This window comes from Lissotriton vulgaris, chromosome 6, assembly GCF_964263255.1.
Source record: "Lissotriton vulgaris chromosome 6, aLisVul1.2, whole genome shotgun sequence".
Classification (NCBI taxonomy): domain Eukaryota; kingdom Metazoa; phylum Chordata; class Amphibia; order Caudata; family Salamandridae; genus Lissotriton; species Lissotriton vulgaris.
This window is the reverse complement of record NC_141694.1, coordinates 1006115806-1006141306: the sequence shown is the minus strand read 5'-3', so window position 1 is coordinate 1006141306 and position 25501 is coordinate 1006115806. Positions and strand designations below refer to the sequence as shown.

Below are 25501 nucleotides of genomic sequence, written 5' to 3'. Positions count from 1 at the left end.
TGGAATTGAGCAGTACTGGTAGAGGGAAGCTCACCCTAAATTTTATGGCCAATAACCTGGATATCTCTCAGGAAGGTTATTTAGACTTTATAGAACATCCAGGGAACAAGAAATGATATATCCAGTTTAAGTCTGGCACTCTGCTCCTGCATAATTTTACTAGGAAATGAAATAATAGTAATGAGGTCACATGCAGTTACCGGTACACAGTCAAAATATCGAGTCCTAATTGTCGACCTACAAAAATATCATGTTGCAAATATCGAAGGTACAGAATTTTGATGTCAAGAATATCGTTGGACAGAATATCGCCCCTAAGGTAAGTAATATCGAAGTTAGTAATATCGATAGCATATATATCGATGTAACTAATTTCGATGTTACTAATATCGATATTTGTATTATTTTTATGTTTTTAATTATGTATGTGTAATATGTTTTTGTTAAGTATTTTAATTTTTTTAAATGATATGTGTATTATTTTTATATATTAATAATGTTATTTTTAAGTAAATTTTATGTTTTAGTACCGGAGCGGGTTGTGGATTTATAGGGAAATAGGGTAGGAAGTCATTTAAATATACAAAATTAATTATTAATTTTTAGGAATTATAAATTAATTTTAATTCATATATATTTTTATACTGTAGCGGGTTGTGGGTTTATAGGGGAATTGGGTGGGAAGTAATTTAATTGTAATTATTAATGATTTTTTTATTTTTATGGATAAGTATTTTTTAATTAATTATTAATTGGCAATTAATTATTTTATTTGATTAATTATTAATTGGCAATTAATTATATTAATTGATAAATTAATTAATAATTGGCAATTAATTTTTTTTAATTGATAAATTAATTATTTAATTGTATTTAATGTTATTTTGAAGTAAATTTTATGTTTTAGTACCGGAGCGGGTTGTGTGTTTATAGGGGAATAGGGTGGGAAGTAATTTAAATATACTAAATTAATTACTACTTTATAGGAATTATAAATTATTTTTTATTAATTTTGTTTCTATTTCTGTAGTGGGTTGTGGGTTTATAGGGGAATTGGGTGATAAGTAATTTAATTGTAATTAATTATTGATTTATAATTTTTTTGTTATGGATAAATAATTTATTTTAAAATTTTAAATTAATTATTAATTGACAATTAATTATATTAATTGATTTATTTTTTTAATTGGTAATTAATGTTTTTAATTGTTAACACATTTTTTACATTGGTAATTCATGTTTGTAATTGGGAAATTATTTTTTTAATTGGTAAATAATTGTGTTAATTGGAATTAATGTTTTTAATTGGTAATTTTTTTTAATTAATTGGGAAATATTTGTAATTAATTGGTAATCAATATTTTATACAAAAAAGTATTTGGTATATTGTTTAATAATTTTTAATTGTGAATTAATTTTAAATCATATTTTTATGTAATGACATTTATTTAAGTCTTTAATATGTAATAATTAATATTTATTGGTATTTGTTGATAATTTATTGTTAATTAATTATTCAAATGTAATTGCTTTTAATAATCATTAATTGTTTGTAAATGATGTAGATTTAAAAATGTAATTATACATTATTTTAAATATAAAAATGATTTATAAGTATGTTAAATTTAAATTCTACGCTATCAAACGCTTTCCCTACTGTTGCACCCTTTGGAGTTGGAATAATAATTTTTTCCCCTACGCTATCCAACGCTTTCCCTACTGTTGCACCCTCTGGAGTTGGAATAGTAATTTTTATCCCTACGCTATCCAACGCTTTCTCTACTGTTACACCCTCTGGAGTTGGAATAGTAATTTTTATCCCTACGCTATCCAACGCTTTCCCTACTGTTGCACCCTTTGGAGTTGGAATAGTAATTTTTACCCTTACGCTATCCAACGCTTTCCATACTGTTGCACCCTTTGGAGTTGGAATAGTAATTTTTACCCTTGCGGTATCCAACGCTTTCCCAACTGTTGCACCCTCTGGAGTTGGAATAGTTATTTTTACCCTTACACGATCCAACGCTTTCTTACTCTTGCACCCTCTGGAGTTGGAATAGTAATTTTTACCCTTACGCTATCCAACGCTTTCCATACTGTTGCACCCTTTGGAGTTGGAATAGTAATTTTTACCCTTGCGGTATCCAAAGCTTTCCCAACTGTTGCACCCTCTGGAGTTGGAATAGTTATTTCTACCCTTACACGATCCAACGCTTTCTTACTCTTGCACCCTCTGGAGTTGGAATAGTTATTTTTACCCTTATGCTGTCCAACGCTTTCCATACTGTTGCACTTACTGGAGTGGGAATAGTAATTTTTACCCATCCGCTATGCAATGTTTTCCCTACTGTTGCACTCTCGGGAGTGGGAATAGTAATTTTTCCCCCTACGCTATCAAACGATTTCCCTACTGTTGCACCCTCTGGAGTTGGAATAGTAATTTTTACCCTTACGCTATCCAACGGTTTCCCTACTGTTGCACCCTCTGGAGTGGGAATACTAATTTTTACCCACCCGCTATCCAACGCTTTCCCTACTGTTGCACCCTCTGGAGTTGGAATAGTAATTTTTACCCTTACGCTATCCAACGCTTTCCCTACTGTTGCACCCTTTGGAGTTGGAATAGTAATTTTTACCCTTGCGGTATCCAACGGTTTCCCTACTGTTGCACCCTCTGGAGTGGGAATACTAATTTTTACCCACCCGCTATCCAACGCTTTCCCTACTGTTGCACCCTCTGAAGTTGGAATAGTAATTTTTACCCTTACGCTATCCAACGCTTTCCCTACTGTTGCACTCACTGGAGTGGGAATAGTAATTTTTACCCCTATGCTATTTAATGCCTTCCCTACTGTTCAATTATCTGGAGTGGGAACAGTAATTTTACCTTCTACGCTATCCAATGTTTTCATTAATGTAGTTTTTTTGGTACTTTAAATAGTATTTTTATGTATTTATGTATTTAATATTTTTTGTAATATTTTAGATAATGTTGTATTTAATTAACTATTTAATTAAGTATATTTATTTTTTTTAATTTATGAAATATAATTAAATATTTTTTTTGTTATTATTTTATGTGTGTAGATGTATTTGTAATTTATGGTATTTGTTATTAATTCGTAATTAATTAAAATAATAAATCAATATTGTTATTAAGTAAGTATATATTATATATTGTATGTTTATTTTTAATTAAAGTTTTATTATTAAATATGTATTATTTATTCATTTTTAACATTATTAAATATGTTTAATTTATTTATAAGTATTATTTACTTTATTTAACTTTTTTTTGTTTACAGAAAAAAACGATATTTTTAATTACGATATTTTAGTTTCGATATTTTTGTACTTACCATGTTGTAGATAGGGTGTCGATATACTTGCCTTTGAAATTCCAGCGTCGATGTTGCTGTAGGTCGATATTCTGTCCGTCGATATTCCAGCGTCGATGTTGCTGTAGGTAGATATTCTGTCCGTCGATATTCTGTTAGAGATTCGCAGTTACCCTGGTTGTAAAAATCTACATGAGACCTTAGCCCATGTAATATTTGCATGTCCATTGTATGTGTTGGTCAGAAAAAACTGTCTCACTCTGATTTGCAAGCAGTTGGGATCAGACGACTATAGAATTGCATTAAGGATTTTGAAGTCCAATGCCAGGCCATTGTTTGCATTTGCTGTGGCTTAGTTCTTGGCGCAAATGTGGGGCATTTGAGGCAGGGCCCAGAAAGCGACTGATAATTGACTCCACAAAATAATTCCCAATGGTTACAGGACCCTCAGCATCCAAGGGTGGCGGTTTACACAGCCGTATTTGATGTATCTTGTATTCTGATGTTTGTCGTGGCTTTACCTTCGCTATACTGTACACAATATTTTTTGATTACCATCATGTAATACCACTGGGCAGTATTGGAGAGTGGAAGCTATAAGGGTAAAACTAACATATTTATTGTAAGTATTTTATTGTATGAATGAACTTTTAATGTATGGCCACTATCTTAAATAATGCTGTTGTACATGTTATGCATTTTATTCAATCATTTAATGTCAAAGCGGCACATTGTAATGGTACTACCTCAAACAATATGCCCAATTTTTTATAGATTTTATTAAGCCAGTGATTATTACATGCACTTTATTGTATCGTTTAAACGCTGTAATTGGCGCATTGTAAGCAAATGGCGAAATGTCGAAATAAACTATTTCAATGACTATGTAAAATGCTTGAATTAAACATATCACTTCATCTTTTAGAATTAAAAAGCAAATTTAGTAAAGCGCCACCCTTCTCATTAAAATATAAATGTCTATTTTTCTGTTTGTGTATTAGGTCAAATATTTAATCATTTGTGTAATTTCTTTACATATATTTTTGTCTATTGTTTTGAAGTTCAAATCGTAATAAATTGCTACAGTTGGGGTCCCTGGCTTTCATAAATGACTCACGTGGGGCCCACTGATTCCAGTAATGATTTATTTGGGGTCCACAGAAGTCTAAAGGTTAAGAATTGCTGCATTATGGGACTCAGTCGCTGAGATCTTGCCATCAGCCCCAGAAGAATTTTTTACCAATTTGGCACAGACCATTCGAGAAAGCAAGGTTGCAGGCAGGTGCCTCATCCGGTCAGACTCTGTTTCAACTGGCTGTTTAGGTAGAGCAGTCAGCACTAGTGTGGTGCTCCGGCTCCTTGTGTGGATGAGATCAGCAGGATTCTCAGGTGATATTCAGGCTTCACACTAGGAAATGTCTTTTGAGGGATCTCGCCTCTTTGGCGAGAATGCAGTCTGACTGTTAGCACCCCCCGATTCATGGGTGACTTTTGCACCCTTGTTAGTGACTTTTTGCACCTTGATACATGGGTGACTTTTGCACCCTTGTTGGTGACTGTTTGCACCTTGATACATGGGTGACTTTTGCACCCTGATCTAGGAACTTTGTCCTCTTTTTGATAAATAGATTTATATTATGAGCATGGACACTGGACCTTTATAGCTCCTTGGTCCCCCTTCTTTGTTTAAAATATACCCGAAGCGCTTCAAAGAGATTGGAACCATTGTGCGACTCCCTAGGTTTTTCCACACCGGCATGGCAGTATCCTCAACAATTCCACCCCTTTTGAGGCATCATTAGAGATTTCGCTTTCAAACCGCGCCAACGCCCACTACCCAAGCAAAAGGCAGCCAAGATCGTTCTGGTTCAGGGTAGGGAATATGGCAGACAACATCCAGGCTAACTGGGACTGAGAACTTCACAGTCTCCAGGCCCTCTGGCAAGAACCTCAAAGTCACTTTAGTTTGCCCTTAGCAGCACACGACTTCCTGTGGGAGGGTGGATCATTCATTGTCTCCACAGGTGGCAAGCCATAACATCAGACTGGGGGGTCCTGTAGATAATCCATTAAAGCTATGCCCTACCCTTCCTTTCTGATTGCTGCGCCTTTCATTTTGCTGCAGGAAGTTCAGACTCTTTTGGACATAGGAGCCATAGAGAGGGTCCCGACCTCGAAGATATGAACTGGGTGGTACTTCTAATATTTGCTTGTGCTGAAAACAGTCGGAGGCCTTTACTTTAGTTTAGATATTCAACTTCCCAATTTCTTGCTTCAAAATGACAAATTAAAGATGCTCACTCTGGACTAAGTTCTTTCTGCCTGGATCCCAGAAACTGTTTGGTAGCTTTTTACCTGCAGGGCGCCTTTGTCCATATTCCCATCCTGCAGCCCACAAGTGCTACCTGCAGTTCATGGTAGGCAACAATCATGTTCAGTTTGCTCTGCTCCCTTTTATCCTCATCTCTGTCCCTTGTGTGTTCACAATGGCTGTGCTCGCTGCAAACCTTCTGTGTTATTAGTCTTCCTCTGCCTCACAGATTGGTTGTTAAAAACTAGCTTGCCAGTGTCAGCTATGGACCACTGCTAGGCGATGGCAAACCTCCTTACATCACTGGAGTACATAATCACAATCACAAATTCACACCAGACATGTTTGCACAGACTTCGTTACATCTGAGCAATTTTGGGTTTGGTGCACTTTTGGGTATTCCCTCCGAATCAACAAGTCCATGACATTCAGGCTATGATGCCGAGGTTTCAGCTTTCGTCCTGGACCTCACTGAAGGTGGCAGTGAGGCTTCTCGGACTGTTGGCCTACTGCATCCTGCTTGTTGACCATGCCTGGTGGCATGTGCGGGCTCTGAAGTGAAATGTGAAGCCTCAGTGGGTCCAGCACAAAGGGAACGTTAAAGCTCATCTTGGTTTCAGAGAATAAAAGTTCTGCAGCGGTGGCTGCTTGATCGCAATTGGATCATCAACAGACCTGTTTCCCCTCCCCGCCCTGGGCAGACACTGGTTAATGACATGTCTCTGCTGGGTTGGGAAGGGCATGTAGGAGAGGTGGACATCAGAGGTTTCTGATCTTTGGCGGAGGCCTTTCTTCACATCAACTTGTAGTTGTGGGCCATTTACTTGGTAAAAGACTTATTACTGCCAATCAAAGTGAGGCTGGTTCAGTTACTCATGGGCAACATCACTACCATGCGATATTGCAGCAAGTAAGGCGGGTTGAGGTCCTGATCTCTTTGCCGGGAAGCCCTTCACCTATGGACCTAGCGGAGTTATCAGATTAATTCATGATTGTTCACCACTTGTCAGAATCTTTAAACACCAGAGATTATGAGCTCTGCCAGGTGGTGAACATCTAGCGGATCACAAATAGCAGTTACACCTGGTAAGGAAGCAGGGTGCAATGGTGAGATTCCTGGCACGATCTCTTAGCCACTACAAAAAACACACAATGCCCACCCATACGCATTCGGGTGTTCCCAAAAAGTCTCTCTCTCAGAGACTTATTCCGCCTAGAGTGGAGCACAGATTAAGTTCCTGCCACTACCTCTACTGCACAGAGTTCTGAAGAAGCTCAGGAAAGACTGAACCAAAGTCATCATAGGTGCTCCGGATTGAGCTAGGAGAGTGTAATACCTGAAAGTTCTGGGCATGAGCATCTGTCCTCCGATCAGTCTGCCACTTGGGAGGGCCATCTGTCACAGCTGCAGGGCAAGGTTTTGCACCCGAGGCTGCACAATCTACATCTCCATGCACAGAGATTGAGCGGCAGCAGTTGACTGCATTCTATCTTCATCTCAAAGTAGTGGATGTCATTGTTGTGGCCAGGAGTCTCTTTATGCTGGTTCCTGGGAAAAGCTTGTGGCTTGGTGCTGCACCCGTAATACAGACCCATTGCAATCTATATCGTCGGATGTCATATAATTTGTTTTGGGTTTAGCCCAGCAAGAACTGACAGTGGGCACGGTTAAAGGGTATTTGTTTGCCCTTTTTATGTAAACGCCTAGATTTGCCTTTTCTTATTCTTATACAGATGACGACCGATCTTAAGTGTCTCACCCTTTATGTGAAGAGCCTGATTAATCCAATCAATAGACATGCCATAATTTCATATTTGGAATACTCAGGGGCTCATTTTTATCTCATACAGGAAACACTCCTTCTCAGTGATACTCACAGGCTTCACTCTACCGCATTTCCCCTACAGTACTTCTTATGCCTTCCTACTAAAACCGCTGGAATAGCTTTCCTCATCTGTAACACCTTTAATGGGAAAGTTGGTCCTAAACAGGCTGAAGGGAGGCTGCTGGCATACTCTGTTATGGTGGGTTCTCAAAGCCTGATCTTGGGTATAGTTTACAACCCCCCCCCCCCCAATGATGGGCAAGGACCCTTTATCCGTCGCATTGTGACAGAGTTGACCAGATCGCTGGACCTCTGCCTGATGATGGGGGGGGAACCGTAATCTGGCCTTTAACAATGAACTAGACCGTTCAGCCCCATGCCATGGGCAATCCGGGTCCCTCTCCCATGATGGGACACTATGGCTATAAGACATCGGTCTGGCAGACATTTGGTGGACCTCTCCTCCCCACACTAGATACTATACTTTTTATTCCTACGCCCACAAAGCATATACCAGGATTGATACTTTTTAGGTTCACAGGGGATAACTTCCATGACCACTGCCACTGAGATAGAACCTCGCTCGCAGTCAGGGCATGCTGCAGTGACTCTGATTCTGCCCATCCCCCGACTAGATTGCACCCCAAAACCTGGCGCCTATGTAAAATTCTATTGTATCACCATAAAGTTGTAAAGCAAATCACCAAAATGTTAGAGGATTTCCTAGCTTTTAATGACACCACAGACATCACTCTCGCCACTCTTTAGCAAACCCTAAAGGCTGTTGTCAGGGGCCCATTTCTCGGCGAACAATAAGACTTGCACAGACAAACAGGATCACCTTTCCCGTAAGGCCTCGAACTGGAGCAAATCCATAAACAAACTGGAGCTCCCGGGTTTGGCGACCACTCGAAGCGGCACGCTCACAGTTGGCAGGCATTAATTTAGCAGGGCGGAGTATGCTGCTCTGCACCTGTGGCAGACGTATAATATCAGGGGTGACAGATGTGGATGCCTTCTGGCCATTAGACTGAGTATATAGCGTCAGTTGATGGGGGTTCAGACAGAGCTCAACTCGCCTGGGCAGGAGTGCAGACGACCCCCATTTGGTAGAGGTGTTTTGTAACTTTTATGAAGAAACTTCTAAACAGCTCAACAGCTGCCTATTGAGGCTTCATCCCAATACTTCCAAGGTACTTCTAAACTAACACCGGCACAGGCAGCCAACTCAGACCGCCCTATCTGCATTGAGGAGGTTGACTCCGTCTACGCCCATCAGAAACTACTCAAATCCCAAGGTCCCAACCCATTCCCCGCACTTTTTTATAAAACATTTTGCCCAACCATAGCCTCTGTTCTTACTAGATTATTCAATGCAATTGGCGACCTTTCGGCAGTGTCCCCTTTGTTACTATCCCCGATTGTTGTCCTTCCAAAACGGGTTTAAGACAAACAGCACTGCACATCATAAAGACCAATATCCCTTCTCAATGTGGACCTTAAACTTTTCACAAGGATTCTGGCCGCTCGTTTGAGTTCAATGTTACCAGGACTCATAGATCCTGACAAAGTGGGCTTTTTACTGATTCACCAATGCAGTGACAACGCGAAAAGGATGCTTCATCTTAACGATAAAGCCCAACATTCCGACACGGAACACATGTTACTGACAATCAGCACTGAAAAAACGTTAAATAGATTCCACTGCTCATATCTGGTGGCCACTCTCCAACACTTTGGTTTTGGATACAGCTTTTGCGAATGGATTCTCAGTAGCTACACGCAGCCAGCGGCCATGGTCCGAGTGAACGGGCATTCCTGAGCTTCTTTCAAGATCTGCAAGGGGGTGAGACAGGGGTGCCCACTCTCTCGCCTATTGTTCGCTCAATATATGGAGCATATGGCCAAGGAGTTTGGGCTAACCCCCTTATAACTAGTATTCACTTCAGGGGACAGAGACATGTCGAAAGCCACATTAGAACCCTTGGTTTCTCTCCCTGTCTTCCTCACTGAGCTGGAGGCTTTTACCCAGGCAGTGGGCTTTAAAGTGAATGTACATAAATCTGAAGCCCTTAATCTATCCTCTGCGGACCGCTACTCAGGATGCTTTGCAACATTCTTATCCAGTACAATGGGCATCAGCATTGCTCCCCTATTTGGGGCTCCAGCTCACTGCTACAACCCAGAAAATGTTGTTTCTTAATTATAAGAACTTACTCCATCAGATCAGATCTGACTTGCAATGCTGAAGGCCCTGTAGTCTCTCCTGACTCTGCCGTATTGTAGCCCTGCAAATGACCTTATTGCGGTTTCTCTTTTAAATGCTTCCGGTAGAGACCCTGCTGGGGCGGACCGTACTCTCCAAGAAGAGCTTAACCGCTTTATGTGAGCAGATAAACCGCCAAAGATCTAATGTTTTTTTTTTTAAGTTTCAAAAACCTTTATTTGCTCGCCAGTAGAGACACAGCAAATCGCCTACAACCCTGGGGCCGGCAGCATGCAGCAGTGAGTCAGCTAATCACTTCAGGAGTAACACAGCCCTTCAGCCGACAACCCTGGGGTCCGGCGGCAAAACGTCTATAAATGCATGTGATTCAGGCAACACCTACATAGTATAAACAGTGATCATAGGGAAGCAAATATGAGATAAATCTCCTTGTAGTCCTGTGTAACCTTTGATCCACACTGTCAAGACAACTTAACTTTAGGCAAGCAGCTTCTAGGCAATGTGAAAACTATCCTCGTTAGTCCCCAGAAATTTTTGGGGCGACTTGTAGGGGGTAGGAGTTCGCTATAGTTTTCAGTTTGAGTGAGACAGTAAAGCATATCTTGTGCCCAATGGGCAGCAGTAGGAAGAGGCCCTCTCATCCAGCAGATCGCCACCACTCTTCGCGCTATAAGCATTCCCATGTCTGCAAGCCTCCGGATTGCAACCGGGAGTCCCATAGAATGTCCTATGAGCACCAGCGCAGGATCGGGAGTCAGCTCAACCTCAAGTATCTTGCTCATTTCGGAAAAGATCCTGTCCCAATATGCCTGTATCCCGGGGCAGCTCCACGCTAAGTGGAGAAAGTCAGCAATTGGCGCACTGCATCTCTCACATGCCGCCGATTGACGCAGGCCATATCTATGTAACCTCTCTGGGGTATAGTATACCCTTTGGAGAAATTTGAAATGTACCAGTCTATGCTTCCCGTTTAAGGAAATCTTCCTAGTGTTTACACAACAGTAGTGCCACATGCCGTCATCTATTGTAATCAATAGGTCTCTCTGCCACACCACTCTGGCCTTCATGAGCTGATGCTCCTCGTGGGTCATAGCAAGTTTGTACAAATTAGTCAATAATTTACGGGGGGTCTCCGTTTTTATTACATAAGTAAGTTCTGGAACTTCCGGTGGTTCCGCCAGGTCTGGTCCTAATAATTCTAAGAAAGCACTAGGCACTCTATGGAACTGGAAGCGGAGCATCAATGAGAGGTCACTTCTATCACCTACCACCTGGTCCCAGGTTTTAACCATACCGTCCTTGAAAAAGTCTCCCGTCAGGTGAATTCCAAGCTGCTGCAGAGCCCGGACTACACTTTTTCTCCGATGGGGGACAGCCACAATGTCCAGTCCACTGGCATAATCGGCGAGTAGAGCAATACTCCTCCCTGCCTATGCAGTAGTGTGTGCCACGCGTGATTAGTAGCTGTGATTGTGTCTAGAATCCCAGTCCTGCGGTCCATTGGCTGGAACACCGTGACCGGAAGAGAAAGTGGCTCCACGAACAACCTTTCCATGCGTACGTGTGGGATGTGCTTGCCTCCATGAACCCAGGTGTGCATGAGTGATGCCTGCGCCACTCTATAGTATAGTTCTAGATCTGGGGCTCCAAGGCCTCCCATGCTGTATGGCAGTGTGAGGATCGTCCATTTAACTCTGGGCTGCTTACCAGCCCAGGCTAGTTTGATCATAAGCTGGGTTAAACGTTGGAAAAAGGCCTTAGACAGCACAATCGGGATAGCATTGAATAGGAACAGGAGTCTAGGCAATAAGACCATTTTCATTATGGCAATTCGTCCCAGGCGGGAGAGCGGGATCTTGCTCCAGATTCCCACATCATCCTCCAGTCTACTGATCGCGACTCCGTAGTTTTCCCTAAGCAGAAGCTCTGGGTCAGTGTGGAGACGCACTCCTAAATATCTAATCGGGTCCTCGGTCCATTGTAGCGGATACTCCATGTCAAATTTCTGAGTAGCTGGAGTTACTGGGAAGGCCAGCAATTTAGTCCAGTTTACTTTCAGGCCCGAGAGGGCGCCAAAATGGACAACCTCCCTGAGCATCGGCAAGAGGTTATTTTCGGGGTCACAAACATATAACAGGCTGTCGTCCGCATACATGGAAACAACTATGTTATATGTTGGTAAGCGTATGCCCTTGTTGCAGTGGTATTCCCTCAGCGCGCAGGCTAATGGCTCCGCAACTAAGGCATATAATAGTGGGGAGAACGGGCAGCCCTGCCGAGTTCCTCTGCCAATAGAAAAGGGTTCCGTAACCAGATTGCCGATTCGCACCCTGGCGGAGGGCTTGTTATAAAGAGCCCCTATCATTTGGAGAAAAGGCATGCCCAGTCCCATCCTCTGTAGAACCTGCCGCAAAAAAGGCCATTCTACCGAATCAAAAGCCTTTTCCATGTCAAGGAACACTGCGATGGCCTTCGTGTCCTGTTTGACATGCTGCATTGTGCTCAGTACCGTGCGGATATTTTAGGTTAAGTTCCTACTAGGGATAAAACCCGCCTACTCTGGTGCCACCAGCCTGGGGGCCAAGAGCACCAGACGAGTCGCTAGCACCTTAGCGTAGAGCTTGGTGTCGACATTTAGCGGCCTATATGAGCTGCACTCGTCATGCGCCTTTCCAGGCTTAAGTATTGTAACTAACAGTGCTTCCCGCATGGACTGAGGCATGCTACCCTCCACACAGATGTCATCAAACAGTGCAGATAGATGGGGTATAAGTTGATCTTGGAAGGCTTTATAAAATCCCACTGTGAGACCATCTAGTCCCGGAGCGCTCCCAGCTCGCATAGATGCTAGGGCATCTATTATTTCCCCCTTCCCTATGGGGAGCATTAGGAATTCCCTGTGTGTGTTGGAAAGCATGGGCAGCTCTATGTGCTCCAAGTACTCCAAGATCTCGTCAGTGAGATCTCCGCACTTCGAGGAGTACAAGTCAGAGTAAAAGCTCCTGAACGTGTTTGCTATATCCGAGTCATCCGTGATAGTCTGGCCGCTCATAGTTTTTAACTCCGTTAGCTGCGGTTTCCCTGTCTTTCCCTTCAGTATCCTAGCAAGGACCGAGCTAGGCCTCTCTCCTTCACCGTAGGTACACGCTGTCGCGTATTTACCCATATGTTTGATCTAACTGTCTGCTTCCTCGTGATATTTTGTAAGAAGGGATTGTATCTCCTCTGCGACTACGGTGTCTGGGTGTCTCAATTGTCGCTCCTCCAGTCTCGATAGTTGTCTCTCCAACTCGGACAGCCTCTGTCTGATGGATTTAAGGACACTAGAGTGTTTGGACATAGCAACGCTTCATATGTAGATCTTAAAGGCCTCCCACACGATTTGAAAGCTTTCAACCGATCCCACATTGTTTTCGAAAAAGACATCTATCGCCTCCGCTAACTCACCCCTGAATAATGGGTCAAGGAGCGAGAACGGGGGAAAGCGCCATGTGAATAGGGGGATCGCCTTTGTTGGAGCTTCGAGCACTAGCAAGAGAGGTGAGTGGTCCGACAAAGTGCGTGGCAATATCCTACAGTCTCTGATGCGACTTACCATAGTGGAGGTAGCCAGCCAATAATCAATTCTGGTATGGATGTCGTAGTAGGCCGAGTAGTGGGTGTACCCCCCCCAGAGCCGTATTTCTGTACCTCCACACGTCTTTCAAGTCTAAACTAGTGAGCAAAGTGTTCAGCAGCTGGGCCGCTGCCGATGGCCTACGCTGGGGACCAGCAGATCTGTCTAGTATTGGGTTGAGTACTAAATTGAAATCTCCTCCCCACAGAACTTGCACAGTACTGTAAACGCTAACTATATCCGCTAGTGACTGGTAAAAGTCCGGGGAATCATAATTTTGACCATATACATTAACAGCTACCAAGTCCATACCTAGGCCTTTACAATTTGCTATCACGAAACGGCCCTCCTTATCCACCCGTAGGGAAGTTAGAATACATTTCGATTTGGGATTCACCCAGGTTAACACCCCTCTGGCGTGGGTCGTGAAGCCTGGAGCTGCAATATTACCTTCCAAGCCCTTACTGTGTAGCATCCTGCTAGTGAGTGGCAGATGTGTCTCCTGGAAGAGTGCTATATCCACTTGAAGACGCTAGAGGTAGCTAAGTACTTTCCTTAACCTGCGGAAATCGTTTAGCCCTCTTACATTCCACGTGAGTGTGCGAATCGTGGCGGGGAATGACGATCCCCCAATTTAGGTATACTCAGCATTGTTACTGAGACTGTGTTGTGTATAAGCACGGTGTCTCTATGAGCCTAGTATGACCAGTGTGTACAAACAATATATAAACACTTCCCCCCCCTCCCCCACAGATAACTCAAATCAGCGGACAAGTCCTCCCCCCTCCCACAGCAGACCCCCCCAACTGGGCCTTGCAGAGCACATTACCACCCCTCCCTCCCCCTTCCCACATCCCAAACATGGTAGTCTCCGTAGAGACAAACAGGTGCATTGCACGCGGGGGCTGTGGTTGCCTAGCCACCAGCCAGGAGTGCGAGCGCGTACTACACTGGAGATCCTCCGGCTACCACCCGCAGCAGCCTATAAAGAGCATCAGTGAGGTTACTCATTACGCAATCAAACTTAACAGGTCCAGCAATCTGAAAGGCAATCTGCATGTGTAGTAGTGCCTCCTTTCGTCGGGCCGGCACACAGACACACTCCCCTCAGGCCCTAGACAAACCCCTACAGCCATTATGCAGACCCAGCAGAAGTGAAGCACGGCGAAAGAGCCATCTCGTGCCTCAGTTCAATAAGTCTAAGCCTGTCGGCCTGGCATGAGCAATAGCTTGCTTAATCTCCACAACGGCCCCTCGCGGCGGGATGCCTGGCTTTCACCTTGTGGATACCCTGCCGGGGTTATCTCACAGGGGAATACAAGGACGGGTTCCCTAAGCAAGCGCCGGGAAACCCTTTGTGGGTAGCTGTGCGCTATATAAGCTCAAATACATTTACATTTATTTACATTTACATGAGCCATCACCTCAGTCGATGACCCCCACCCCTACGATAACAGCCCCGTTGACAAACTTATCAGTCTTGCTGCTACCTGCAGCCTCGCCACCTTACCGCCTTATACAGCCATCAGGAAGTAGACAGTCACGCTTGCTCATCTAGTTGACTACCATCCTCCGCTCCTTCCGTCGGTAGATTCGCCTCCCTGCGTTGTTCTTTTGACCAGTTCTTTAAAGCTTGTTGCAGTGCTCTAGGGTCAGTGAACAGATGTGAATGCCCCTGCCGGTTAACACAAAGCTTTACAGGGTACACGATGGCGTAGTCCAGTCCAAGGTCCCTTAGTTGTTGTTTGAGTGGTGCGAAGCGCTTACAGGCCTCCTGCACTCTGGCGGTAGAGCAAGATCTCCGAGCCCTCATATTGCAGCAATTTCTTTTCCTTGGCTTGTTGCAGGGCTGCATCTCTGTCCCTATAGTTAAGCAACTTGGCTATGATGGGGCGCGGAGGGGCCCCAGGGCGCGGGCGTGGACCTAGCGATTGATGAGCTCGCTCCACTACAAACATTGGGACAAAGTTTCATCTCCGAGAAGGTTGGTCAGCAATTTTTCAATGAATTTCTCCATATTGCCAGTCTGAGTCTTTTCGGGAAGACCCGTTATTTGAAGGTTACAACGACTGGAGCGAGCTTCCAAATCTTCTGTTTTGTCCTGCAATGTTTGCATCAGCTTGTCCAACCTTTTGTGGTCTGTGTCCAGCTTCGTCTGCGCCTCCTCAACCTCCGTTAGCCTCCTCTCGGATATGTCAAGGCGTTCTGTGTGCTTGTCCATGCGCTCCACCATTCTGTCCATTCTATAGGTGAGGGCATCTAACTTCGATCCCAGCGACGTCATGCTGTTTTGGAGGCCTTTTTCCATTGCCAGGAGCATGCTTTTAATGTCTGCGCCCCCAGCTGCGTCGTAGTCCTCCTGCTCGGCGTTTTTGTTTGCGCCCGTATTGCCCTGAGACCTTGAGCGCCTTTGGTCGAAGGTGAGTTTGCTCTGCGTCTTATTGTCCTTACCCATCGTGCAGCGTAGTGTGTAGTGCTCCAGGTGACTCAGCTCAACGGGTGGGAATGGCTCCTATTGATCCCGGGTGGCGAAACCCACAAGAATCACGACTCGTGGGAGCAGTAAACGTTTTACGATTTCCCAGCGGCGTCCGGGTCAGACTTCAAACTCAGGGCTAACCGGACTCGTCACAGGCCAGCCAAAGTCTTCAAATATCCCGCCCAGTATGACCACCCCACAGTCGTACTTGTCCCTCAGGAACCATCAGGTCAGGGGGTTCAACTGAGGCTGGATCGTCAGGGAGAGACCATGCCCACTCCGCCGAGCCAGTGATGTGGGCTGCAGTCAGTCCAAGGACAATGGGGGGGGGGGGGGGGGGGGGGGGGTTGCGGCTGCTGCTCCAAGGATAGCCGCACTCACCCTTCTTGCGTGAGCCGGGGGTCCGCCACCTATATGCCCCAGCCGGGGGGGGTAGCCGCTCTCACTTCGGGCCCCTCGTGGGGGGGGGGGGTCACCCCAAGCTTGGATCTCACAGGTCTTGAGAGCTCCACATGCTCCAGGGTCCCAGCCACGCGTCCCCCGCCGGTCTACCGTACAAGCCGACACTGTTCTTGCCCTTGTGCCACCAAGGATGGTCCGTTCTGTTCCCTGTGTAAGGCCGATAGGGAGTGTCACCCTGGCAGTGTAGCCACCGGGATTCAATGGCGTCTTCAGTCCCTTCACCACTGGGACCCAGCGTATATGCCAAAGGCAATATTATCCGAGCAGTCTTCCCTTAAGCGCTCCCCCTTAGTGTAATTTTGGGCCCCTGGCCTCTCAGGCAAGTCCGCCAGGGTCCGCACCTTGGCAGCACTCTCAGGGGCAATGGATGCCCTGCGCTGTTCGGCATAATCAGGCGCGCTTCGCCGATCTCGAGGTAAGGACGTCTCAGCGATCTTCTACTCGGGAATGGGGGAGGGGGGGGGGAGGGCGCGATGATATCAACCCCCCCTCCTAGGCCGAGCGCCGGGGAGTTCGCACCTGTTCGGGGCTTTCCGCTCGCTGTGGTCTGCGTCACGGAGTGTAGGCCAAGTCCTAGCCGCACGCACGATGACGCAGCGTGGGCAGTCCAATTACTTGAGGTCGGGGCTTGAGGGCCTTCCGATCCGCCGCCGCGTCGCCTCAAGGATCTCCCAAGTCCCTGCACCAAACCGTAGTCGCGATGTCACCGCCAGGCGCTCTAACATTTCTCCGCTGCCGGGGACAGTGTGAGTGCCATCAATAGTCTCACTGATGCAGGATTTTAAAGGATATTGTTAGTTGCGGGATGGAGCTTAGGGATTACTCGGCCATCTTAGTCGCCGGCAAGCTCCACCCTCCCCCCCCCCCCCCCCCCCCCCCCCCCCCACAAAGATCTAATGTTTAGACCCCCTGAGGAGTGAGATCTGGGCATACCAAACCTTCATCGCTACTATCAGGCAACACAAATTAGGGCCCTTCTGGAATGGTTCCACACCGAATCCGAAATGCACTGGCTTTTTATGGACTTGGAGGTGACGGGGCAATACCTATGGCCAAAAGCTTCTTCTTGTCTCCTATCACTAGATCCTCCCTAACTGTGTGGCTGCATGGAGCGGGCACACTTCTTTCCCTCACCTAAAAGCCTATTGTGGGTAATCCTGAATTTGACCCAGGCCTAGGCTTTTCGACGCTGGAACCAGGTAAGCTGCAGGTCCATTGGCCATCTGTTGAATGAGGAAGGACCTTTGCCCTTAGAGGGACTTCGTTCTGATCATGCCATGCCTGAAACTGAACGCTTCTGCTCTGGTTAGATTCGCCACTGGGTGATGCAACCTTTGATACGCCCCAAAGCACAACAGTTTTGCACCCCTTTTAAAAATTGGCTATTTTTTAAAACATCAAATACCCGTCTCATTACAGAGCTTCCTTCGTCCTGCCACTCCCCAACTTAAGTGCACTAGTCAGAGATAATGGGAATTGGAAATAGGCTGTACATTAACACAGTGGGAATGGGGGTATAATTACTACCGCGCAAGACATACGGCCCGCAATGTTGCTGGCATTGAAACAGCGACCAAAATAGTCACCTACTGGTATCTTACACCCCCTCCCGGTTACACAAAAGGAACCCAGCTTGCAAGCCTGAATGTTGCGCAACTGTGGCTCCTTCGGCACGTTATCTCATTTTCTTTTGGATTACCTTAGTCCAGTGGTTCCCAAACTTTTTTGACCCGTGGCTCCCTTGCCCTAATTCGCAGTTGGCCGTGGCTCCCCCCCATTTTTTTACGGGTGGGTAGGGATGTAAGCCCGACCTCGGGAGTACTTCCTGTTGCACTCTGACTGCCCTCTGTCCATGCCTGTCCCCACGCCCTCAGACTGCCCCTTCCCTCCATGCCTCCTTTCTTCGTGCCCTGAGACTCCCCCTTCTATCCATGCCTGCTCCCTTTGTGCCCTGAGACTGCCCCTTCCCTCCATGCCTTCTCCCTTTGTGCCCTGAGACTCCCCCTTCTATCCATGCCTGCTCCCTTCGTGCCCTGAGACTGCCCCTTCCCTGCATGCCTGCTCCCTTTGTGCCCTGAGACTGCCCCTTCCCTCCATGCCTTCTCCCTTTGTGCCCTGAGACTCCCCCTTCTATCCATGCCTGCTCCCTTCGTGCCATGAGACTGCCCCTTCCCTCCATGCCTTCTCCCTTTGTGCCCTGAGACTGCCCCTTTCCTCCATGCCTGCTCCCTTCGTGCCCTGAGACAGCCCCTTCCCTCCATGCCTCCTCCCTTTGTGCCCTGAGACTGCCCCTTCCCTCCATGTCTGCTCCCTTCGTGCCCTGAGACTCCCCCTTCTATCCATGCCTGCTCCCTTCGTGCCCTGAGACTGCCCCTTCCCTCGGCCTTCTCCCTTTGTGCCCTGAGACTGCCCCTTCCCTCCATGCCTGCTCCCTTCGCGCCCTGAGACTGCTATATACATTTACTCCTGCGTATAGGTGAATATACCAACCTCGCCCCTCCCCAAGTAACATCAGTCCATTTTTTTTAATGTCAATGGGTACCCCACACTGTACAATGGTTCTGTTCATCAATTCATGCCACGGGCATAGCTATCAGTAGTGCAGCAGATGAAGTGGCACCAGGGCTCATGTATGTTATACTTAGGTGTGGAATGAAAAGCTGGTAATGCACCAAGGATTTGGAACAATATCCCCATATCCATCTGGACAGCCCGCACACTACATCGTCTTGCAGTAACAGACCACCAGCCATCTACCCCTCCTATCAAATGTTGACTGAGTCTTTGGCTTTGGCTTTGGCTTTGGCCCTGTACAGAGGTCTGCAGACATTTGGCTAAGTTTGTGCTGTATTAATACCACATACATACAGGCATAATACACTAATCAAACAAAATTGGGGAATTTTCTTAAATATAGAAGACTTGGAGAGACCTTGGCCAAACCCTTCTGCCCACTCTGTGTATAATGAAGTATTTCCTCTAAATAGAACTTCAAAATATATGTACCTATTTTATCAAGGTTATGATTTAGACTTTTTATGTTTTTCTACTATCTTCATCAATAAGGTTGCTTCTTGCAAAGGAGCTTCGGCAATCGTTAATCGCTGGCACCTCCTGTGATGTCATTGTCTGTGATGTCACAATGTAAGTAAATCAGAGGAGCTTCACTCATTTCCCCCCAGAAGCCTTGGGCCCTTCAGCCGTGACTGGATCCTGGGGTCCCAGGCCAGAGAGACTTCCTCCTTGATGCTTGAGGGGATATTATTAGAAATACAGCAGAAGGAGAAGCTGAATTGCCAAGATTATATTAGACAGAACAGCATGAAGCAGACTCCAGGTGTCAGTGGGGGCGAACCATTTTTTCTTATTCAGATAATCAAGTAGACATGTCCATGAAAGAAAAAAAGCCTCTGCTTGGATTTATGGTTGAATATAGGCACTGAGATATTCTATTCGAAGGACTATAGAAGATTAGCAGACAAATCACTTGAGAAAACCTGCTTCAATAATGTGCAGCTAACCGCTCTGGACAGCATGTTAAGCATCTAATTACACGAGCTGCGCACCCTACAGCAGTTGTACCTCACTACATATCCCAGCATACAGCTATTCAAAGCAGCTGTGATTCAGACAGTCATCAGCATCTCCTTCTGAGGACCGACCTCGTTCCTTTCACAGCCGGTGCTGCAAGCACAGCCAGCCACCGATGTGGCGACCAGTAAGGGGACAAAGCTGACCCTCAGCAGCCCCTCAGCTCCTTACACGTCTAGAGAGGTCTGTGCTCGCGAAGCAGTGAGGGGACCTGGCGTGTGCTCCACCAGCACAATGGTTCCTGGTTGTCCGGAGACAGACGGCTGTCCGCTCGGGTCTGTGATTTCAGGCGGCGCACAGCTGAGGCAGGAGACCACACTTAACTGTGAGGGGCACGTTCTTCAAATACATGCCAGATAAATGCGCATGCCTACATCTTCTCAGACAGCAGTAGTGAGCAGAACCAGGTAGCATTTATCCACTGTGATGGTGAAAGGAATGTGCTGTAACAGTGCACTAGACATGCACTCTGAAGAGCATGCATCCTGGTGTGAGACTGAATGCCTCGTGCACACCGGTAACGGTGCACACACACACACACACTGTTCTTCTTGTTAGAGCGCACACACAGCCACACCCCAGCACTTCACAGGTCGTTAAAAGACCATTTGCATGTTAATGAGGCCTTGCTGTTGTTTCACCCCTTCCAAGAGCCCCTGCAGCTCACCCTTTCTTTCCATCCCTGTTTCCTTAAAGCGGCGGGTTTGACACTATTATGCAGGTGTCATTTCTAAATTGCTAGCGCTGTCACTGCAATTTCACACATCGTGCCGCGGCGCCCCTGGCAACTGATAACGGCGCACCGGGGCGCCGCGGCGCACAGTTTGGGAACCACGGCCCTAGTCTCACACCTTACTAGACACAGGTGCTCAATGATATTGACATTTATTTTAACATGAAATTACCCCGCTTCCCCGCTTATATTTTTCTGGGTTTGACTAGCGCACTTACCTTCCCACTCAAGTCTCACAGCGGCAGGCAGATTGGGCTTGCTCTGGGTGCAGCTTTGCAAAATATAGTGTTGCATTGAGGTACAGGGCATTTTCCCACTTACCAAGGATGGTTACACTGACTATTGTATGTTATTAGCATGGAGAACTTGTCCATTTCCTCATTGAACCAGGGGGACATCCTTCCCAGACCTTTGACGTCCATTCCTGTGGCTCCAGACTTTGGAGGATCGTGAACTCACTTGCCCCAAATACATACGCCGCCTACGGCTCAGATTTCTCTTGGTTGAACTTGAGGGGGACACAGACACCTTCTATACAGTTCTATGTAATTGGTTGATCTATTGATTAGTGCATGTGGCCCCAAGTGAGGGAAGGTTGAGATTGTTTGATAGTTTTCTAAATATCATAGATATTGGGCCACTGGCCATTGACTGCCTTGTTCTTGAGAAATTTAAAAAAGATATTTAAATCATAGATCTGTTGCATATGTAGATGAAGTTCTTATTTTTACACAAGATGCAGGGACAGCTATCCCTGAGATTCTAGAAGAAATCAGCTCCTACGTGTTAGTCTCCGATTACTCCTTAAACTTAGAAAAAACTGAAGTCTTCCCTCTGAATAGCCTAACCATACCTTCCATCGTGAACAATAAAATGTACGCTGTCAATCATCACAAATTAAATAACTGAGAATTCAGTTCAACAACAACTTAGAAAAGACTTGAAAACTAGCTGAAGCAAACCTTCTTTCAAAAGTTAAACATCTACTCCCATTGTGGTCACCCAAATTTATGACCTGGTGGGGATGAACTAAATGCACCAAGATAATGATTGCCCCACAAATAAACTTTGTCAACTCCAAGCTACCCCTACAACTATCAATCAACCTATTTAGCAGTATAGATTCCCTAATAGCTGACATCCTTTGGAAGAAGGAAAAAAGGCAGAATTTCCCTTAAAAAACTGAAACTAGAAAACCATAATGGTGGCTTGAATATTCTCAATTTTTAATCAAACAGGCTACTTGGTGGTCCCGCCCTCACGCCAAAGACAAACCACTTTGGCTACATATTGGAGAATTTTCGCATAACCTTACTCCTTACTATCAATGCTAACTATGAAATCGATCAATATATAACACTCCCAAATTATATTCAAAGACACCATCTCAGCCCTCAAATCCCTCGATAAAAAACTCCCCAACAAAATCCAACAATCAGAAATTACATCCCTCTGGAGAGCTCTAAAATCAAAATTGATGGGAAACCCCCCATATGGACATCCTGGATAACGAAAAGCATCCTGTATTTAAAGATGTAGGCCCTGCAACCAACCCCAAATGATTCGCAGAGTTACAGATATCTCACAACTTAGATTATCATTGGCTTCTACAATTTCCTCAAACTGAAGGTCATGCTAATAAGTGTTATTCACCACACAAATCTGATCTCATTGACTTTCTTGCAAAATAGTCTAAACTTCCCCACGCTGCAGCTTGCAACTTCCAAGATTGTAAATTCACCCAATGTCAACAATGGAGTTACCACTGAAGTCTAAAACAAATGCTTAGGACCACACCCAGCACCTAACCACCCAACTATAACTGATGATACATGGATGAAAATCTGGATTTACTCACCCAAAAATAAAATATCCCCCATCCTCTTACAATGCAAATTGCGGACCTTACACAATAGCCATAGGGCACCAGAAAAACTCTTTCTGCAGAGTCTCTCAAACTCTGACCTGTGCTGGAATTGTCAGGAATGTTCAGGCACCCTCGGCCAAATGCTGTTTCACTTCCAGATGCTAAAACCATTTTGGAAAAAGATTCAAAACATAATAAATTCAATTTTTAACATTGAGATCTCCTATAACGTCCAAACAGTGACATTAGGACCGTGGTTTCACATCTCTATACATGGTTCTCTTGGTCCTCTTACTCTTACCTTTATGTGAGTGGAAATCGTTCTAAAACCTAACCCACCATTTCTGGTGTTTGTCGGTTTGCTTTGCAAGGAGTTTGGACAACTCATTATTCAATAACCACTTTAAATCCCAGAACTTAAACACTTTATGGAATAAGCTGGACATATATATCCAAAATATTAAGCCACCTTAAAATCATATCTTCAATATCTCTTCAGTTCTATCCAAATATGTTCACTGAGGAACATTAACTACCTATGTACACACATACATTTTTCAGAGTAATACAAATATTCTCCCCATCTACAGATCGCTCAACAAACTGACATTGCTCTTTCCTTACCCCCTGCTTCATTTTTTTAATTGGGGCTTTATTTCTTCCCTTATCCTCTCTCCTCCTTCTTTCCCATATCTCACTTCACTCTCTCACCATGGGATTACAATCGACAATGGTTTGCTCTAGATAGCAGTCCCTTTGCCACACCCATGAATCTTACATTCCGTCTCCTCATGTTTCATATGTTGGAAGGCGTTGCATACATCATTAATGCTTATCTTTCTTTTCTTTATTTCAGTACCCTTAAAACCAATAATATATTTTGTAATGAAAAAAAGTAACAATCCAACCAACATCAAGCCTCGAAAAATCAACTCAGTGCAAGCTATTTTACGGCCTACTGACCCGTTCTGGAGAGCTGACAAAGAACAGCTGTTTTGTACACTCAAAAAACGACCAATAAAGATGCTTTTAAATCTTGTTTTTATCGTGTCATGTTTGCTCTGTGTTCAAAGACAGATGTTAAATGTCAGGTTATGTCTTTTTAAAATGTGATGTTTATTGTATGTTGGAGGTTGGTGTTTACTTTTCTTTCTCTGACTGCAAGGTTAGAGGATTTTGTAATGTGAATAGGGGAACCTACCTGGCGAAAACTTTGTGGCACCATTCCTGCGTTCTGCTGGGGGCTTTGTTTCCTGGGCCCACCCTTGTGTCCGCTTGTCCGCCCAGTGTGCTGGTTACCCCGCTATTGGCCTTCCCCTGCCGCCGCAGCTCTTTAGCATCGGAGCGTGGCCGCAGTTAGGGGGGGGCCGCGAGCGGGAGGACTACAACGCCTGTGAGCCTTTGCGGCCGGAAGCCGCCAACGCATGCTCCGCGCCTGGAGGCGTATAAAATCGACGTCATCTCCCCGCGTCGCAGGAGCGTCCCGGTAGAAGCCCGGGACAAGGGCGGGATCGTCTGTGGTCGTCCGAGGCCAGAAGAGGCTGGGCTGGGCCATTTCCCTAACTTTCGGGATCCGTTTGCTTCCTCTGGACATTTATGAACTCTATAAGGTACTCTTGCCTCCTAGAAAGTTAAATAAGGAGTAAAAAAAAGAGACTAATCTACCCCGGACACATTTGTCTGCGTTGTTTTGCCTTATTGTATAAATATCTATATCCTTGTGAGGAGGGAATATTGTTTGGAGTGATTTTTGCCCATTAAGCTCCCACCAATGTCTGATAAGGGTAGAAACACTGTTTCCTGCTTCACGTCCCATGACCAGACACCAGGCTGCTACGATCCAGCCCCTCCCGAGTCTAATAGCCATAGACAAAATGCTCCAGAAAACCATCGTGGTTGTGGCTACAGCCATAGAGAACACAGAAAGGAGATTATCAATCCCCCCTACTGGTCCTTTACTACCACAAGTGGGGGACCTATCTGTAGCTACTGCTAATCCTCTTGACTGTAGTTTTTCCTTCACGTCCTCTTTTGCTGAGTTGCCTTGCGCACAGGTTGTTACTGATACTATCGACGTTGTCGACAGCCCGCCTGTTGTCAAATCTCCCACTCATGTTAAAGGGAAAAAAGCTTCTAGATCCCGTTCTAAAAATAAGAATCCCAGATCTCAAAAAAAGCCAATTAGCAGATCAGTGTCCGTTGAGGAGACGAGAGTGGATGCTATTGGTTCTCCTTCATCCCCCGTAGGAACTCCTGTCTGGGTCGCTCATCTGATTCTTGACTTTCAAGCTCATATCAAACAGATTATTGGCAAACACATTAAACCATTGGTATCTAGACTGGATAGATTGCTCTCAACAATAAATAATATAGTCTGGGGAAAGTTCAAGTTGAGCCTGCGAGCCCACTAGGAAACCATGTAAGCAGAGCAACTACCAACTTTGCCAAGGCTAGCTCTTGCCCTAAAACTACTGGAGTTAATAATGGTCAAGTTGGGAATCCGGTTCCTGGGTTGACTCTTGATGCTACAAAATTAATTATGGGTGCTAGAGGGTCAGCTAATAGTATTACTACCCAGGTTCCCTCTGCCCACTCAACTGGAAATCCAACCCCAGATGCAACCCTATTAGAGCATAACAAAGCTAAGGTAGCTAGTGCGGCCAATCCAGTGCTGAGGGGGGCGACTGATGGGGGAACCAGTCACTCAGATTTACAATCCCAAGCTAGTAGGAACAACGTAACCAGGGGCTCCAACAGAGATTTGCCCTCTATTGATCTCCCCCTGAGTCCCTGCCATATGTAGTAGTCTTAGCCGGGGTCCTCCCCCTTGGGCAGGGAAAGAGTGAGGATCATAGTGAGCTTAAAAATAAATGTATACAATGGCTAAATACATTCAGTCCTTCTCCCCCCAATGCCTCCGGTGAAATTTTATCTGTAAGAAGAGTTGAATGGATTGGGTCTGGAGCTAAAACTATAGCAGGCAACTGTGTGGTAATACATTTTAGGCACACATGTGCTGTTGAACACATTTGTAGTGGGTTACCAATCTGG

At 45.4% G+C, this 25501-nt stretch overlaps 1 protein-coding gene and 1 long non-coding RNA gene across 2 annotated transcripts in view; one reads left to right on the top strand and one right to left on the bottom strand.

The window, feature by feature from the left end:
• The window catches only part of URB2 (URB2 ribosome biogenesis homolog), a 966667-nt gene that overhangs the window by 717556 nt on the left and 223610 nt on the right, over positions 1–25501 (top strand). The window lies entirely within an intron of this gene.
• Positions 1–25501, bottom strand: part of LOC147708338 (uncharacterized) — a 123460-nt gene that overhangs the window by 64162 nt on the left and 33797 nt on the right. The window contains exon 2 of the long non-coding RNA XR_015296497.1: positions 3360–3512. This is a non-coding gene — a long non-coding RNA (uncharacterized LOC147708338). The remainder of the gene's footprint in view (positions 1–3359; positions 3513–25501) is intronic.